Below are 17142 nucleotides of genomic sequence, written 5' to 3' on the forward strand. Positions count from 1 at the left end.
TGTCGCATTCAAATATTTTTCAAAATAAATATAGATCCATCTCTGGAAGTAAACATCTTGTCTTCTTGTCATTATTTTATGAAACATGTATGATATAGTCAGTCTTGAAGGGTTTGTGTGTATTTATGTATATATCTGTGCATATGTGATATAAATATACATATATGCATATGTATATATTTATGTGTGTGTATATATATACATATATACATATACATACATATATATATGTGTGTGTGTGTGTATATATATATATATACAAGTGTGTGTATGTGTGTGTGTTAGGTATAGTGTAGGCACTTTCCCACAACAGGCACCAGGTGTCAGTTCAGCAGAGTATCTTTCTAGTTAGTGTTATTTGGATTAGGGTAGATGTTAAAATTATTAATTAAGGTTTAATTGGGTTTATCAAATTTTAATTACTTAGAATTGGTGGGAAGAGGGAAGAGTGTCCATCCAGTGGGTCATTTGTAAGTGTTAAATGTTTCTAAACTGACCGTTCATTATTTGGAAAGTAACTAAATATTGTAAATAGATTTTTAGTTGCCAATTAGATAAAAGATACAGTTGCTTTTACTGTAATAGTAGAAAAGAATCAAACAAATTCATGGTCATTAGAGACCTACAAAAAATAAATGTATTCATTAGAACAATGTAATTGAGAAGGGGAAATGTGGGTTGGGAATTGTGCAATTGGATGGAAAAACAGGTAGGGTTAATTAGGGAAAACCCCAAGGAACTAAATCTTATCCCTCCCTGTCTTTAAAGTGAAGCTAATTCTGTATCAACCAGAAAGAGGAAAGTTATTCTCATTATATAACTCTGAAAAGTCCCTGGTGCAATAAAAAGGAGAGGTACACATAAAGAGGGCAAAAGGAGATATGCTTGGAAGGAACAAAAGGGTAGAGGATAATGAGCATCCAGTAGCCTTTTCCAAATACTCTTCATTCTTGATTTATTTGCAGTATTTAACTCTTTAAAATTTTCAACTTCCCTGTGAATTGACCCAGTATTATCAAAGGCAATTTGGAATTAGGCTCTAACAGTGACCGAAAAATCCATATATGAACCAATATCACCATATCCATCCTCCACCCAGACATTACATCACTAAGAACATTTGTCCAACGAAGTTATTTCTTTTTCTTAGTAGCATTTTTTTCTAACTACATGTAAAGATAGTTTTTAACACTCACTTTTATATGATGTTGAGTTCCAAATTTTTTTCTTTCTCCCTCCCCTCTTTCCTCCCTAAGACAGCATGCAATCCAATGTGGGCTACACATGTACAATCATATTAAATATATTTCCACACTAGTCATATTATGAAAGAAGAATCAGAAAAACAATATGCATCATGAATAAAGTAATTGTGACCATGAAGTAGAAAATAATAACCACAACCTGAAAGCTATGAAATTAAAAATAACCAAGTTTGACCCCAGGGAAGAGTTATTAGCATTCGTCTCCTTTCTTCTCAGTTTAGGACTGAAGATCAAAGAACAATTATTTAACAGCATAAAACTTTTGACTTGTAAAAGGGATCTGAAAGACCAATCTGATAATGAGGAAACTGAAGCCCTGAAAAACAGTATGTGAAGTAGGAAACAGTTGTGGAAAACTGCACGACATATTAGATTTGGTTGATTTGTTGGATGATTTTGTGTAATTTTTTTAATCTTACAATTTGTATAATAGATAGCCATCGAGGAAGAGGAGGGTGGAAGAGGGATATAGTGAGAGACACAGGTGATTAAAAGACATCAAAAATGTTTTTAAAGGGGCCCCGGCCCTGGAGACAGGAGGACCTCAGTGCGGATATGACCTCAGACATTTAACACACACACACACACACACACACACACACACACACACACACAACTAGTCCTGTGACCTTGGGCAAGTTACTTAACCCCAATGCCCCCCAAAAAGGAAAAAATGTTTTTAAAAATTAAAAACAATTGATCAAATCCCTTGCTTCTGTTATACCAGTTTTTTTTCTCTGAATAGTTTTTCCATGTTTCTAATATTAACTCAGTTTTCCCCTCACTTATATTATTTTTTTTAGGCTGTAGGTAGTTTATAATTATTAAAGAAAATAAAATGCTCAGAAATTAAAATAACACAAAATAGAATAATTATAAATGTAAAATGAATTTGAAAAAGTGAAAAAATAGAGAATTGATGCAGTCAGGGTTGGAGTGAAGATGATGAAGTAGAAACAGGATTCCCACACATCTCTTGTTTCCACCTCCTTCAATTCATGTAAAAGGTGGCTCTGAACAAACTTTGGAGCTACAGAACCCACAAAATGACACAGGGAAGCTAACCTTCTGCTGAGGACAGCCTGGCAGGCTGGCAGGAAGGGGCCAGTGCAGTGTTTTGGGAGCTGAGCCCAGCCCCTCAGGAGCTGAAGGTTTTAGCCTCAGGGCAGCCACAACCAGCCACAGGCTGGAGGGACTTCAGATCACCAGCAGCTGTGCTGGTTTGCAGAATTATCAATCCATAGATGCTAATGACAAAGTGAGAGGTCAGTGCAGTGTGGACTTTGGGACCTGGAAATTTAGGAGTGTGGTTGGCCTTTTCCCCCAAGGAAAGAGGCAGCTGAGGAGCAGTAGCCAGGCAGGTAATGCCATGTGGCTACTTCAGAGCTCCTGGCTTGCAGATTGTAGGGGTACCATGCAACAAGTCTGAGGGGTAATTGCTCTTACTTTAACCTGCTTGGATCTGGATCACTCAGTAGGGTGGAGGTGCTGGGGTGTGTGTCCAGTTTGCCAGAGCATGTGGAGGCTTCAGAGAAGACACCCAACTAATAGCTCCAGCATCTGAGAAAATGCCAGTGATTTCGACAAAGCTCCCCCATCTGGTAGCAGAGTTCTACTGTAGCAAAAAGCTTGAAAGTCAAGTAATTGAGTGGCAACATGAGCAAACAAGGAAAGCAAGGCAAACACAGTAATCCAATTTTGTGTTCCTTTTTTGGGGACAAAAAGGACCAGGCATGGAACAGGAGGAAGACAGCAAAGTTATAACTCCTGCACAAAAGCTTCCAATAAAAGAATAAGCTGCTGGTAGGCCATTGAGGAGCTTAAGAAAGATTTTGAAAACCAAATAAGAGAAGTGGAGGTAAAATTGGGAAGAGAAATGAGAATGAAGCAAGAAAATTATAAAATGATGGTCAACAACCTGACTGAAGAAAATAACACCTTAAAAATAGACTAACTCAAATGGCAAAAGAGGCTGAAAAAGCCAATGACTAGAAGAATGCCTTTAAAAGCCAAATTTGCCAGATGGAAAAAGAATCTCAAAAGCTCACTGAAGAGAATCATTTCTTCAGAATTAGATTGGAGCAAATGGAAGCTAGTAACTTTATGAGAAATCAAGATACTATTAAACAGATCCAAACAAATGAAAAAAATAGAAGGCAATGTGAAATATCACGTTGAAAAAACCACTGAACTGGAAAATAGATTCAAGAGACAGAATTTAAAAATTATTGGACTACCTTAAAGCCATGATAAAAAAAGAACCTAGAAATCATCCTTCAAGAAATTCTCAAGGAAAATTGCCCAGATGTTTTAGAACCAGGGGGCAAAATAGAGGTTGAAAGAATCAAATGATTACCTCCTGAAAAATATCCCAAAAAGAAAACTCCTAGGAATATTATAGCCAGGTTCCAGAACTCCCAGGTCAAGGAGAAAATACTACAAGCAGTCAGGAAGAAAAAAATTTGAATATTGTGGAAACACAATCAGTATAACACAGGATCTGGCAGCTTCTACCCTGAGGGATCAAAGGGCTTGGAATATGATATTCTGGAGGTCAAAGGAGCTGGGATTAAAACCAAGAATCACCCACCCAGTAAAATGAGTATCATGTTTTTAGGGTAAAAAATATGGTCATTCAATGGAATAGAGGACTTCCAAGAATTCTTGATGAAAAAACCTGAGTTGAATAGAAAATGTGACATACAGATACAAGAAGCAAGAGAAGCATGAGAAGGTAAACAGGGAAAAGAAATCATAAGGAATTTATCAAAGTTGAACTATTTACATTCTTACATGGAAAAATGATAATTATAACTTATGAAATTTTTCTCAGTATGAGAATAGTTGAAGGGAATAGAAATGTGTATATATATATACATATATATATATATGTATACACACATATATGTATACATACATATATATGTCTATATAGGAGGGTATATGGGGATATGAATATATATGTGAATATGTGTATATATGTGTGCAGGTATACATAGACAGAGTGTACAGGACCAATTGAAAAGGAAGGGATGATGCTTAAAAGGTAAAATTAAGAAGTGAGAGAGGAATATAATGAGAGGAGATGGGGAGAGATAGAATGGGGTAAATTATCCCATATAGAAGAGGCAAGGGAAAACTGTTACAATGGAGGGGAAGAACAGGAAGTCAAAAGGGAATGAGTCAACTTTATTCTCAATGAATTTGGCTTAGGGAGGGAATGACATACACACTAAATAGGGTATCTCACCCTACAGGAGAGTAGGGGGGAAGGGGATGAGAGGGGAGATGATACAAGGGAGGGCAGGCTGGAGATAAGGGAAGTTGGAAACACCCACTTTTTAAAAGGGACAGGATCAAAGTAGAGATTAGAACAAGTGGGGGTGGGATGGGATGGAGGGAAATATAGTCAATCTTTCATAATATATCCACTATGGAAATATTTGGCATAGCTACACATATACAACCTATGTTGAATTGCTTATCATTCCAGTAAGGGTGGGTGATGAGGGATGTAGGAAAAGAATCTGGAATTTAAAGGTTTAAAATCAAATGTTTAAAAATACTTGTATTATTATTATTACTACTATTGTAACTGGGAAATAAAATACAGGCACTGGGGCCTAGAGATCCATCATGCCCTACTGGAGAGTCAGAGGGGAATGGGGGAAGTTATAGGAGACAGCAGATTGGGGGAGGTGATATTCAGTGTGATCACTGTTTTGGGGTGGTGGGTAGGGGAAAAATGGGGAAAAATTTATAACTCAAAATCTTGTGGAAATGAATGGTGTAAACTAAAAAAAAATCCTACCTGTAAAAATAAAAGTTAGAAGATAATATTAATTGGAAGGATCAGGAAGGACTTCTTGGAGGCAATGGTTGTTCGCTGATTTTCTTTCATTCTCAAAGAAAGAAGATCATGACATCAGGAAAGTGATGTCATAACTTGAAAATGAATTGAATTTATGTGAGGTATGACTGTGCATCTTCACCAACTGCATTCTCTCTTCTGGAAAGTATGAGTCCAGTGGCAAAATATAGATCAGTATGACTGGAGATGGTCCCAGATGCAGTGGGAGACCTTGGCCTTTTAGAGGTCTTTCCCAGGTCTCAGTCTGACTGAGGCAATTCACTTTCAGTGATTAAGGCCTGGTAAGAAATGAACTATATCAATATGTTTGCCTTCTCGAGGACAGAGTAGAGAGGGGAAAGGATTTGGAAAAAAACACAAATATCAAAAATTATTTTCATGGGGCAGCTAGGTGAAGCAGTGAATAGAGCACTGGCCCTGGAGTCAGGAGGACCTGAGTTCTAATCTGGCCTCAGACACTTAACTCTTATAAGCCATATGACTTTAGGCAAGTTACTTAACCCCAATTGCCCCGCCTTCCCCCCTTCAAAAAGCAAAAAAACAACAACAACAACAAAAAAAAATAACAAAAATTATTTTCATGTAGAATTTTAAAAAATATAAAAATTTAAAAGGGAATAAGTCTAGGGGCGGCCAGGTAGCACAGCAAGTAAGAGCTCTGGCTCCAGGGTTGAGAAGACCTGGAGATCGAATCCCGGGCTCAGACACTTAGCACCCACCCAGAAACACCTGGCCGTGTAACCTTGAGCAAGTTACTTAACCCCAATTGCTTAGGGGCGGCCAGGTGGCTCAGCGAGTAAGAGTACCAGCTCCAGTGTCGGGATGACCTGGATCAAATCCAGGCTCAGATACTCAGCACCACACACAGAAATAACTGGCCATGTAACCTTGAGCAAGTTACTTAACCCTGATTGCTTACAAAAAAAAAAGAGGGGTGGCCAGGTGGCTCAGCAAGTAAGAGCATTGGCTCCAGTGTCGGGATGACCTGGATCAAATCCGGGCTCAGATACTCAGCACCACACCCAGAAATAACTGGCCGTGTAACCTTGAGCAAGTTACTTAACCCCAATTGCTTAAAAAAAAAAAAAAAAGGGAATAAGTATAGAGTATATAAAACACATGTTGCTTCTACAACTTCTTTCTCTCTGTGTGTATGTACACACATAAACAAATGTATAATCTCTATATTTATAATGATGTTTTACATACATGTGTGGATATGTTTACATATCTCTACATGTATGTACATGCATATACATATGTAGGTATTTCAAGACAGAACAAAACTTCCTTCAAAAAAGGGATTCTTTCATTTTTCTCATTTCATCCAATGCCTGACACATAGCAGAAATAAGAGGAAATTTTATTGAGCTTGGCAATGCAATATAAATAGAATTTCTACAGGTTGAGATATTAGGAAGGACATTTCATCTATAAAAAAAGCATGAATAAAGGAATGAAGGTAGGGAAAATGCTAGATATACAGTCTTGTTTGGTTGGACCATGGCATATATGAAAGGGAGTAATGTAAGGTAAGGCTACAAATGTAGTTTAGAGACAGACTGTGGGGAATTTTGAATGTTATACTAAGGAATTTGGACTTTATTTGAGAGTCAGTGAGGAGTCATTGGAAGGTTTTTAAATCATGGAGTGGCATTTTGTGAGCTATGTATTAGACTCATCTGGCATCAATATTTGGGAACAATGTAAGGGAAAGAGACTCAGTATGGGAAAACTCATCAGGCAATTGGTGGTCATTGTAATTTGTTTACTTTTTTGTATCTTTTTAAACATTTGTTTGTATTGATCAGAATAGCTAAGTCTTTCATGTAATATTTTTGTTACAGTATACAATGTTCTCCTGCTTCTGCTCACTTCCATTTGCAACTGTTTACATGCTTTCTGTTTAATTTGGTGAATTAATTTCTTTGAGCAAAAGCTTTTAAATTTCATGTAATCAAAATTATCCATTTTATTTCTTGAGATCAACTCTGTTTCTTGTTTGGTTATCATTTCTTCTTGATCTGCAGACAGTTTTCCCATGTTGCACTAATTTGCCCTTAATATTAATTTAATGTCTATGTTATTTTCCATTTTTGGCCTCATTTTGAAATCGAGTGTGAAAAGTTAGTTTGTGCCTAGTTTCTGACAAATTGCTTTCCAGTATTCCCAGCAATGTTTATCCAATGGTGAGTTCTTACCCCCAAAGTTTGGATCTTTGGATTTATCAAATACTAAATTGCTAGGGTCATATGCTATTTGTGTGTTGTGTACTTACTCTGTTCCACTGCTCCATCACTTTTATAAAGCTAATATGAGATTTTTAAAAATGATTATTGCTTTAAATCTGGTGCTGCTAGGCCACATTCTGTCACATATATTTTCATTAATTTCCTCAATATTCTTAACCTTTTGTCCTTCCAGAGAAAATTTGTTATTTTTTTCTAGTGGTATAAAATAATTCTTTGGTAGTTTGATTGGTATGGCACTGAATAAGTAAGTTAACTTAGGCAGAATTGTCTTTTTTATTATATTGGCCTGACCCACTCATAAGTAATTAATATTTCTCTAATTGTTTAGATCTAACCTTATTTGTGTGAAAAATGTTTTGTAATTGTGTTCATATAGTCTCTGCATTTGTCTTGGCAGGTAGGTTCCCAAATATTTTCTGTTGTCTGCAGTTATTTTAAATGGAATTTCTCTTCTTATCTCTTCCTGCTTGGTTTTGTTGCCAGTCTATAGAAATATTGATGATTTATGTGTGTTTATTTTATATTCTGTAACACTGTTAACTTGTTCATTGTTTTAACTTTTTTTTGCTTTTTGTTTTTTTAGTTTATGCATAACATGTCATCCGAAAAACATGATAGTTTTGTTTCCTCATTGCCTATTTTTACTGCCTCAATTTCTTTTTCTTTTATTACTAGAGGCAATATCTCTAATACAATACTGAATAAAAGTGGTGATAATGAAATTCTTCCTTCACTCCTGATCTTATTGGGAAGACATAGTTTATCTCTTTTACAGATAATACTTGCTCTTGGTTTTAGATGGATAATTCTTATCATTTTAATGAAAGCTTCATTTATTCCTATGCTTTCTAGGGCTTTTAATATGGGAATGGCTATTGCATTTTGTCAATACCTATTCTGCATCTATTGATATAATCATATAATTTTTGTTGTTTTCATTATTTGTGTGGGCAATTATGTTTATAGTTTTCCAGATCTTAAACTAATCCTGCATTCCTGGTGTAAATCCTACTTGGTCATAGTGTATGATCTTTGCTATAATCTCATTGCTATTCAAAATAAATTTTTGTATTGATATTTATTTTGCAAATTGGTCTATTATTTAATTTCTCTACGTTTGCTCTCCCTTGTTTGTATACATGAACAATATTTGTGTCATAAAAGGAATTTTGTAGTACTCTTCTTTGCTTATTTTTTCAAATATTTTATCTAGAATTAAGATTAATTGTTCCTTAAGTGTTTGGTAGAATTCAATTGTAAATTCATCTCTTCTTAGAGACTATTTAAGGCAGCTTGTGATTTGTCCTTTGACACAAAAATTCTTTAAGATTAGATTATTTTGTTTCTAATTAATTTTAATCCATCCTTCCATGGTCCTTTGTTGAATGTAATTTTATTGCATTATGGTCTGAAAAGGATGATTTTCATATTTCTGCTTTTCTGCATTTTTGTGAGGTTTTGATGCCCTAATACATGGGTCAACTTTTGTGAAGGTATCATGCACAGCTCAGAAGAAGGTATACGTAGTTCTGTTCCCATTCAATTTTCTCCTGAGGTTTATAATTTCTAACTTTTCTAAGATCCTCTGGTTAAGTGCTTTTTTAAAAATTTTAAGGTAGTATTTATCTATCTCTGAGAGATAATGTTGGTGGCCCTCATAAGTATAGTTTTACTATCTCCTCCTGTAATATATTTAATTTTTTTCTTTAAAAATTTGGATGCTATGTCATCTGGTCCTATGTTTTTGTATTGATAGTATTTCTTTGTGTATGGTTCCTTTAAGCATGATGTAGTTTACCTGTTTCCCTCTTTTCATTAGGACTATTTTTCCTTTTTCTTTGTGTGAGACCATGTTTGCTACCCCTGCCTTTTGGTTTGTTTGTTTTTTTTACCTCAGTTGAAGATAGATATTGCTGTAGTCCATTGTATAAATTATTTGTGCCTCTCTATTTCAAGAGTATTTCTTTTAAATAATATAGCTTTGGGTTTTGGTTTCTAATCCCACTTCCATTTTATGTGTGAATTCATTCCATTCACATTCATATTTATGCTTACTAACTCTGCATTTCCCTCCATCCTATTTTCTTCTGCTTATATTAATTTCCTTTTTATCCTGTCTCTCCTCTAAATTCAGTTTTTCTTTTGACAGCTGCCTTGTTTTATCTGCCCTCCCTTTTATCACACTCCCTCCCATTCCCTTCTCCTCTTACTTCTTTGATGGGTATGATATATTTCTGTATCTTGTCGAGTTTGTGTATGTATTTTTTTCTGTCTTTGAAGCAATTTATATTGGATTGAGGTTTTTTTTTTATCATTGCTTCACCACCTTCCCCCTCTACTGTAAGATCTTTTCCTTGTACAACTTTTTTTTCATTTGAGATAACTTTCACCATTATTTTATTCCCTTCCCCTTCTCCCAGAGCATCCTTTTTTTCTTGCCCTTCAATTTTTAACATCATCTCCATATAACTGAATCCTCCTAACTGTTCTAATAATGATAAAGTTATTAAAAGTTACATGTATCATCTTTGCATATAGACATATGACAGTTTAACCTTTTTCAATTCATTATGATTTCTCTTTTTAAGCTTCTTTTAAGCCCTGTTTTTTACTGAAAATTTTCTATTCAGCCCTGGCCTTTTCTTCAGGAATGCTTCAAAATCTTCTCTTTCTTTCTTTCTTTCTTTCTTTCTTTCTTTCTTTCTTTCTTTCTTTCTTTCTTTCTTTCTTTCTTTCTTTCTTTCTTTCTTTCTTTCTTTCTTTCTTTCTTTCTTTCTGCAATTGGGTTAAGTAACTTGCTCAAGGTTACACTGCCAGTTATTTCTGGGTGTGGTGCTAAGTATTTGAGCCCAGATTTGATCCCCAGGTCATCCTGACACTAGGGCCGGTGCTCTTACTTGCTGAGCCACCTGGCCTCCCCTAAGCAATTGGGGATAAGTAACTTGCTCAAGGTTACATGGTCAGGTGTTTCTGGGTGTGTGCTAAGTGGAGCCCAGATTCGATCCCCAGGTCATCCCAAAACTGGAGCCGGTGCTCTTACTCTCTGTGCTTACTGGCCGCCCCATCAAAATCTTCTATTTCATTAAAAATCCACTTTCCCCTTGAAGGATTACATTCAGCTTTTCTGGGTAGATTATTCTTGGTTGTAATTCCAGTTTTTTTGCCTTTCCAAACATCATAGTTCAAGCTTTCAATGTTTTAACATGGCTCCTGAATTTTGTGTGATTTTGATTGTGGTTCCATGATATTTTAATAGTTTCTCTCTGGCTGCTTGAAGTATTTTCTCTTTGACTGTTGTGCTCTGGAACTTGACTATAATGTTTCTGGGAGTTTTCATTCTGGGATTCTCTTCAGGTGGTGATTAATGCAGTCTTTCATTTCCTATTTTATCTTTTGGTTCTAGGATATCAGGGAAGTTTTCTTTTGTAATTTCTTGAAATATGGTTTCTAGGCTCTTTCTTTGATCCTGGCTTTCATATGGCCGAACAATTCTTAAATTCTCTCTCCTAAATTTTTTTTTCCTCCTTCATATTTACACCTCAACATCCAACCATCATCTTAAGTTCTAAGATATTGCAGACAGTATGTTTTATGTTGGAGTTTTCTGTGACTAGTACACGAACCTATTAAGCAATAAGAACCAGAATATATTCTGTCATTGTGGGTTCATGCAACATACTGTTTATACCACCTAATCACAGAGTGTAGTTTGTTATGTCAGCTCAACTCTTTATTCTGCTCTTTACTTTCCTGAGAATGGGATTCCACATAACCCTTGACTCCTTGATTCTGTGCATGATATTACTTTTCTTTTGTTGTTCTAGTATTTGATATGAAATATCCAATAATATCATGATTCAGCTCCCATCTTACTCGAGGACACACTCCTCTCATATAATCCTCAGTGATAGCTGTTACAGTCATTCATTGTACATAGCTATTTAATCAGACTTTTAAACGTGAACAAAATTAACAACATTAATAAAACTATTTGGTGCATCTCACAGTCTGCAGGCAAAATAAATCCACAAAAAATAGTCATGGTAATTCAGTTTCTCTCAAGTTATTCCTAGTGAGGAGCTCAGAAAAACTCACCTGTGGCTTGTCACTCACAAGAAAATCCCTGCCAGTATCATTGACCACAATATCAGATGCTAGACTTCATGCTGATGCATTGTGGAAAACTGAAAGCCATTTCTTCTTAGGGTAATAACGGCAGCTTTTTGAGCAGGGTAATTAATGTTTGGAGATGGTTCTAGTCTCCACTTCTCTCTCTGTTTTTCTCTCTCTGTCTCTGTCACTCTCTCTTCTTAAGTAGAAAAATAACAACACTTCCTGATCTCAGGGAGTCCTGCTTATTGAGTTAAACAGGGAAGATGCCAGAATCTGGCTAATTTCTCCTTTTTTTTTTCATGTTCAGATATGTTTTTTTTTTTTTTAAATCCCTCTTCCCAGCTTCTTCCATAATGGCCATACAAACTCTTCAGTTGTTCTCAGCCCCAAACTTAAACAGGCAAATAATTATAATTGAGTAGAGTTTTCTCAGCAAAATGCTGTCAGGAAAGGTAGTTTGGAGGTACTGATAAGGTGCTTCATTTGCTTAACAAACTAATCATCTTTCTCCTCATCCATTTGCATAGATGAAGTAGAGTGAGAATGTAATTCCAAGTAGAGTGTGGGGAAAGCATATTGATGTTTTCAGTTCTTTCTTTTTGTCTAACTCTTTCTAACCCATTTGAGGTTTTCTTGGCAAATACACTGGAGTTGTTTATCATCTCCTTCTCATTCTTATTTTGCAGAGGAGAAAACAGAGGCAAACAGGGTTAAGTGACTTGCCCGGGGTCACACAGCTAGTCAGTGTGTGAGGCCAGATTTGAACTCAGAAAGATAAATTTTCTTGATTCCAGGCCTGGCACTCTATTCACTTTGCCACCTTTTTGTACCAGGTGGCCAGATGGAAAATTTGAGGTATTTTCAGGTGCCACTATTTTCCAAGTCTTTTTCCCCACAAGCCAGGAAGGAAATCTTTTATTCTCTCTACTCCCTAACTTTCATTTCCAACCACCAAATCCTATCAATTTTTTTTCTCCATAACTTCACTCACTTTTCCCCTGGTTCCTTCCTACTTTAGCTCACTGTGTTCAAACCCATATCACTTCATGCCTGGGCTATTATAAGCATTCTCTAATTGCTATCTCTGTGTTTAATCCTTTCTCCTTCCAATCTATCTTGTGGAGTGCCAGATTCTTTTACCTAATCACAAGTTTCATCATATCCCTCCCCTACTTAAAAACCTCCAATGGTTTCCTAATAATATGTAATTTATTTAGCCTGGAGTTCAAAGCCCTGCCATTATTAGCTTCTCATTTACTTTTCCAGGCTTCCCTATCAAGACCCACACTGAAAGCTGAACCATCATCAAATTAGTCTTATTTCCCAGAGTCTCAATATGTTTTACTCTTTGCTGTTGCCTTCCTTTGAGACACTACTTATTCTCCTTCTTCCATTCAGAATTGCGTTCTCATTACTTTTCACTTATCCAAATCCTATTCATCCTTCCAGGATCAACTCAAATTTCCACTTCTCTGTTATAGAATCAATGGGGCACGTGGAGAAAGTATTGAGTTTGTCATCAGAAACCCTGGTTTCAAAGCACAGTTTTTCCACTTGTGACCTTTGGCAAGATGCATAATCTCTCTGGTACTCTTTTCTTATATCTGTAAAATGAAGACTTTGGAGAGATGGCCACTGAGATCTCTTTTAATTCAAGAATGATGATGCCACTAGTCTTCAAAGATGACAAAAACTACCAGGGATCTCTCTTCTCTTTTAAGCCCCATGGCTCTCATTGTATGTCATTTTAATGTCATTTATTATATTTTCTCTCTTTTCATGTGAATGGTTCATTCTCTCTAGATAGATTAGAATTTCCTTGCAATATTTTTGTAGAAGACTTTTTAGTAGTCCTTCCTTCATACAAATCTCTCTCTTCTGCCCTATTTCAGCATGATACCTTAAGCATAGGTGATCAATTAATCATTACTAATTTTTGAATTAAAAATTACAATAAAAAAATAATTCATTTTTTCCCTCAAGTAGCAGTATCTAGTTTATCTAGTTAGTATCTAGTTTGTGAAAGGTAGATGTCAAAAGAACACAGACCTCATGAATGGAGTGCCTTCCATTTGTCCAAAGAGCCCAGTTTGGAGATGTATTTAGTCTGACAGCCATCAGGAATGAGATGCTTTTCAACTATCATATCCTCCAACTGATCAATACTGAAATTGGTGAAACCCCTTTTCTTAGAGATATGGATCTTCTAGCAGCCAGAGAACTTAAACTTGGCTCTATGCAAAGATTCAATCACATGTTCTTTATTCTGGATCTTAGTTTGAATCAACATGAGAGCTTGGCCCATGTGTTCATGGAATATAGTATCCCTGGGCTTCCCAAAGGCACCTGTGTGACAGTCTACAGCCTAGGGAAGTAGGAAATATAGTAGAGGATTAAGAAGCTTTCGTTTCAAATTCTGTGAGGTAGGTGCTTTCTTATTCTTAGCTAAGTTGCTTTAGCTGAGACAAAAGAGTTTCTGAGGGCCATGGGTTTCTTAAACTTTTTCCACTCATTATCTCTTCAGCACTTCTTAAACTGTGGGTTGTGACCCTATGGGGTTGAAACCCACAGTTTAAAAAAATTCTAGGAGTACCCTGTATGAGGAGCAAGGTACTCATACAACCAGGGAAATGCTGTCTACAACCATTGCACACCAGTCCCACTCTGAAATAATTGGATTGCTTAATTTGTTGATTTGTAAAATGATAGGATTGAGCAATAGATTTGATATTATAGCAAAAAAAATTGAATATGACCTTTAGAGTGACAGACAGAGTCCTTGGAGCCTATAAGTACCTGGGTAGTATAGTGTCAGCAGGCAGAGAGAGAGATTTGGTCATCATTTTGCAGAGTTGTACTCAAAGAAAGCAGATATTCCATTGAACTCTGTGTGACCTTGGAGAGGGCATTTCCTTTCTTTGCGTTTTAGAATCATCACTTATTAGATGAGGTACTTGAACAAGCTGACCTCTGTGGCCCCATTCCACCCCTGACATTCTGAGATCCTAATTGGTTTCTCCTACATATTGTTTTTTTTTTTTTCATTTCTGCCTGCCTTTGGCCAGGTCATTTCATCACTTGTTAGCACCTCTACCAACATATGGAGGAGAGAGAGAGAGAAAATATAGAGTCAGAACTGAAAACTAGTCAGCATTGTATCTTATTAACAGTTTTTATAAAAATTTGTCAGGGAAAAATATTAAACCTAAAGGGTAAAAATGAGATCTGTGGATTATCTGTCAGCTCCTTTCCCCCATGCTATTTCATTCTCAGTTTATATAAAAGTGAATATTTGTAGTCTTTTGAAATAGATGCCAACTTGTTCATAACACTGAGGGACAATTTTCACACAAAACTAAGGTAGGCTGCTTTCTGCTGCCTAATTGTGTATATGCTTTGAAAAATGTGCTCCCAGAATCCACTTAGAGTTGTCACATAATCATAGAAGTAAATGAAAAAGATCAATGTAATACATGCAAAAAATATGGAAAGAGAGGGAAATAATCTGGCTGGTTTGAGGCTGTTTTTGAGGGAATGTCTGTTTAATGTATTTCTCATTCAATATCTTTAGGAAGATTGAAAACTATTTTTTTAAGTAAGTACCTTCTAGGCTGTAGGAATCTGTATTGCCTTTCTTCTTTCTGTCACATTAAGTCCCCCAAATACTCCCTGGTCCCTAATGATATTAAAGTATCAAGGTCTTTTCAAGACCTCTAAAAGGATCATCCTAGTAGGGGTATGTCAGAATTCACTAGACTCCTGGGCAACTATAATGTATTGTTTGTATTCTTTATTATAAAGCCCACTAAGGACTAGTTCTCTGCTGCCAGAGAAATGATGAATCCCACAATTTACAGGGTACAGAAATGACATCCACAGACCTAATGACTTACACAGCATTATCGTCCAGGTTTTTTCACCCTATCATTTGGCCAAGGGATGTTAATTTCCTACTAGGTGCAAGTCTGTAGTGATTTATTTTATTGGCTTTGGTCAAATCTGGGGCTGGTCAGGTACAAAAGGGCTAACTGCTTGCTATGTCTCACCATATTGGGAGCCATAAAAGTAAAGTGAAACTAGGCCAAACAGAAATGCTGAATAGGTACCTGTAGAAAAAGAAGGGAAAGAATCTCTTCTTCTTGTGACAGTTAGGTTATAGAGGATATATTTACCCTATGGAACTGCCTAAAGTTATGTGATTTGAAATAGATTAAAGGGTCAACATAGAAAATGAGTAAATTAGATTTGGGGAATCTGTTTATTTGTACAGCCAATGTTGCTTGCATAACATTTGAAATAGCTTAGGATTTGAATTATACATGTTTTCCATATGTTTCTGCATATCACAATTATCTGCTACTAAATCAAAAATTTATTAAGACCTAAGTTTGTATATGCTCTGGGACACATGGAATACAAATACAAAGAAAGTGGACATTTCTGTTCACAAAGAAATTAACCTTAAAATGGGAAAAACAACAGGTTCATAAATAAATTGTTGCTGAATCATTCTGTCATGTCCAACTCTTGGTGACCTCATTTGGGGATTTTCTGGGTAAAGACATATATAAGTACATACAGAATAAAGAGGGAATAAACACATACATATGAAATTATTAAATGCAAGATAGGTTGCGAGGGATGACCCTAGCAGGGAGGGTGATCAGGAAAGGTTTCTTGTCAAAGGTAGCCATTGAACTGAGTCTTGAACCAAGACAGGGATTCCATGAGAGAATCAAGGAGAAAGTCCTTTCAGGGTATGAGGAAGAACCAGTACAAAGCAGAAAGGATAGAGGATGAAATATCTTGTATGAAGAAAAAAGGAAAGGTCAGTTTGGCTAGATCTCAAGAGTATGAATGTGAGTATAAAGTCCAATGGAGTTGAAGAGTAAATTGGGATAGGTTTAGGAGGGCTTTACAAACTAAACCAAAGGGATTATATTTGATCCTGGAAGCAAAAGAGAGATGTTAAAGTTGATTGACTAGGAGGATAACATGGTCAGATCAGCATTTAAAGAGGATTACTTTAGCTGCAGTGTTTAGGATAGACTAGAGTAGGGAGAGACTTAAGGCAGGGCCATCAACTAAGAGAATATTATAACAGGCAAGATGTAATGTGTGCCTGAACTAAGGTAGCAGCTGCAGGATTAGAGAGATGATGCTGAATGAGAGAGATATTTTGAAGGTAGAAATAACAAAATTTGTGAACTGATCAGCTATATGGAATGCAGGAAAGTCAGGATTCAAGAAGAATGCTGAGATTATGAACCTGGGAGAATCAAATGATTAGAGTACCTTTGGTAGTAATAGGGAAGATTAGAAGTACTATGGATTGGGAGTGGGATAAATAATTAATTGTGTTTTGACATATGGAGTTTCAAATGTCTCCTAGGAATCCAATTTGATATGTCTAAGAGGGAATAACACATAATGTTATGGCATACCCATCATGATGGGGTATGACAAGGATGATGAGCTAACAAAGGATAGTACTTTCAAAATATTCATAGTCAAGATAGCATCTGAGACATTGGGGTAGTTAGTATGCAATTCAGCAGATAGGTCAGTGATGGCTTGTGACTTGCATTGAGGAAGGGGATTTCTACAATGGGAATACCTCAGATTAAAAGGAATCATAGGT

General features: G+C 36.2%; 1 non-coding gene across 1 annotated transcript; it reads right to left on the reverse strand.

The window, feature by feature from the left end:
* Window positions 1-14067: 14067 nt before the first annotated feature.
* On the reverse strand, window positions 14068-14202 carry LOC138163267 (small nucleolar RNA SNORA70). The gene has a single exon (XR_011168862.1). It is a non-coding gene; the product is annotated as a small nucleolar RNA SNORA70 (small nucleolar RNA).
* Window positions 14203-17142: the final 2940 nt, after the last annotated feature.

This window comes from Petaurus breviceps, unplaced genomic scaffold (assembly GCF_028583685.1).
Source record: "Petaurus breviceps papuanus isolate PSGF00001 unplaced genomic scaffold, PetGlider_PUasm1.0 187, whole genome shotgun sequence".
Lineage (NCBI taxonomy): Eukaryota > Metazoa > Chordata > Mammalia > Diprotodontia > Petauridae > Petaurus > Petaurus breviceps.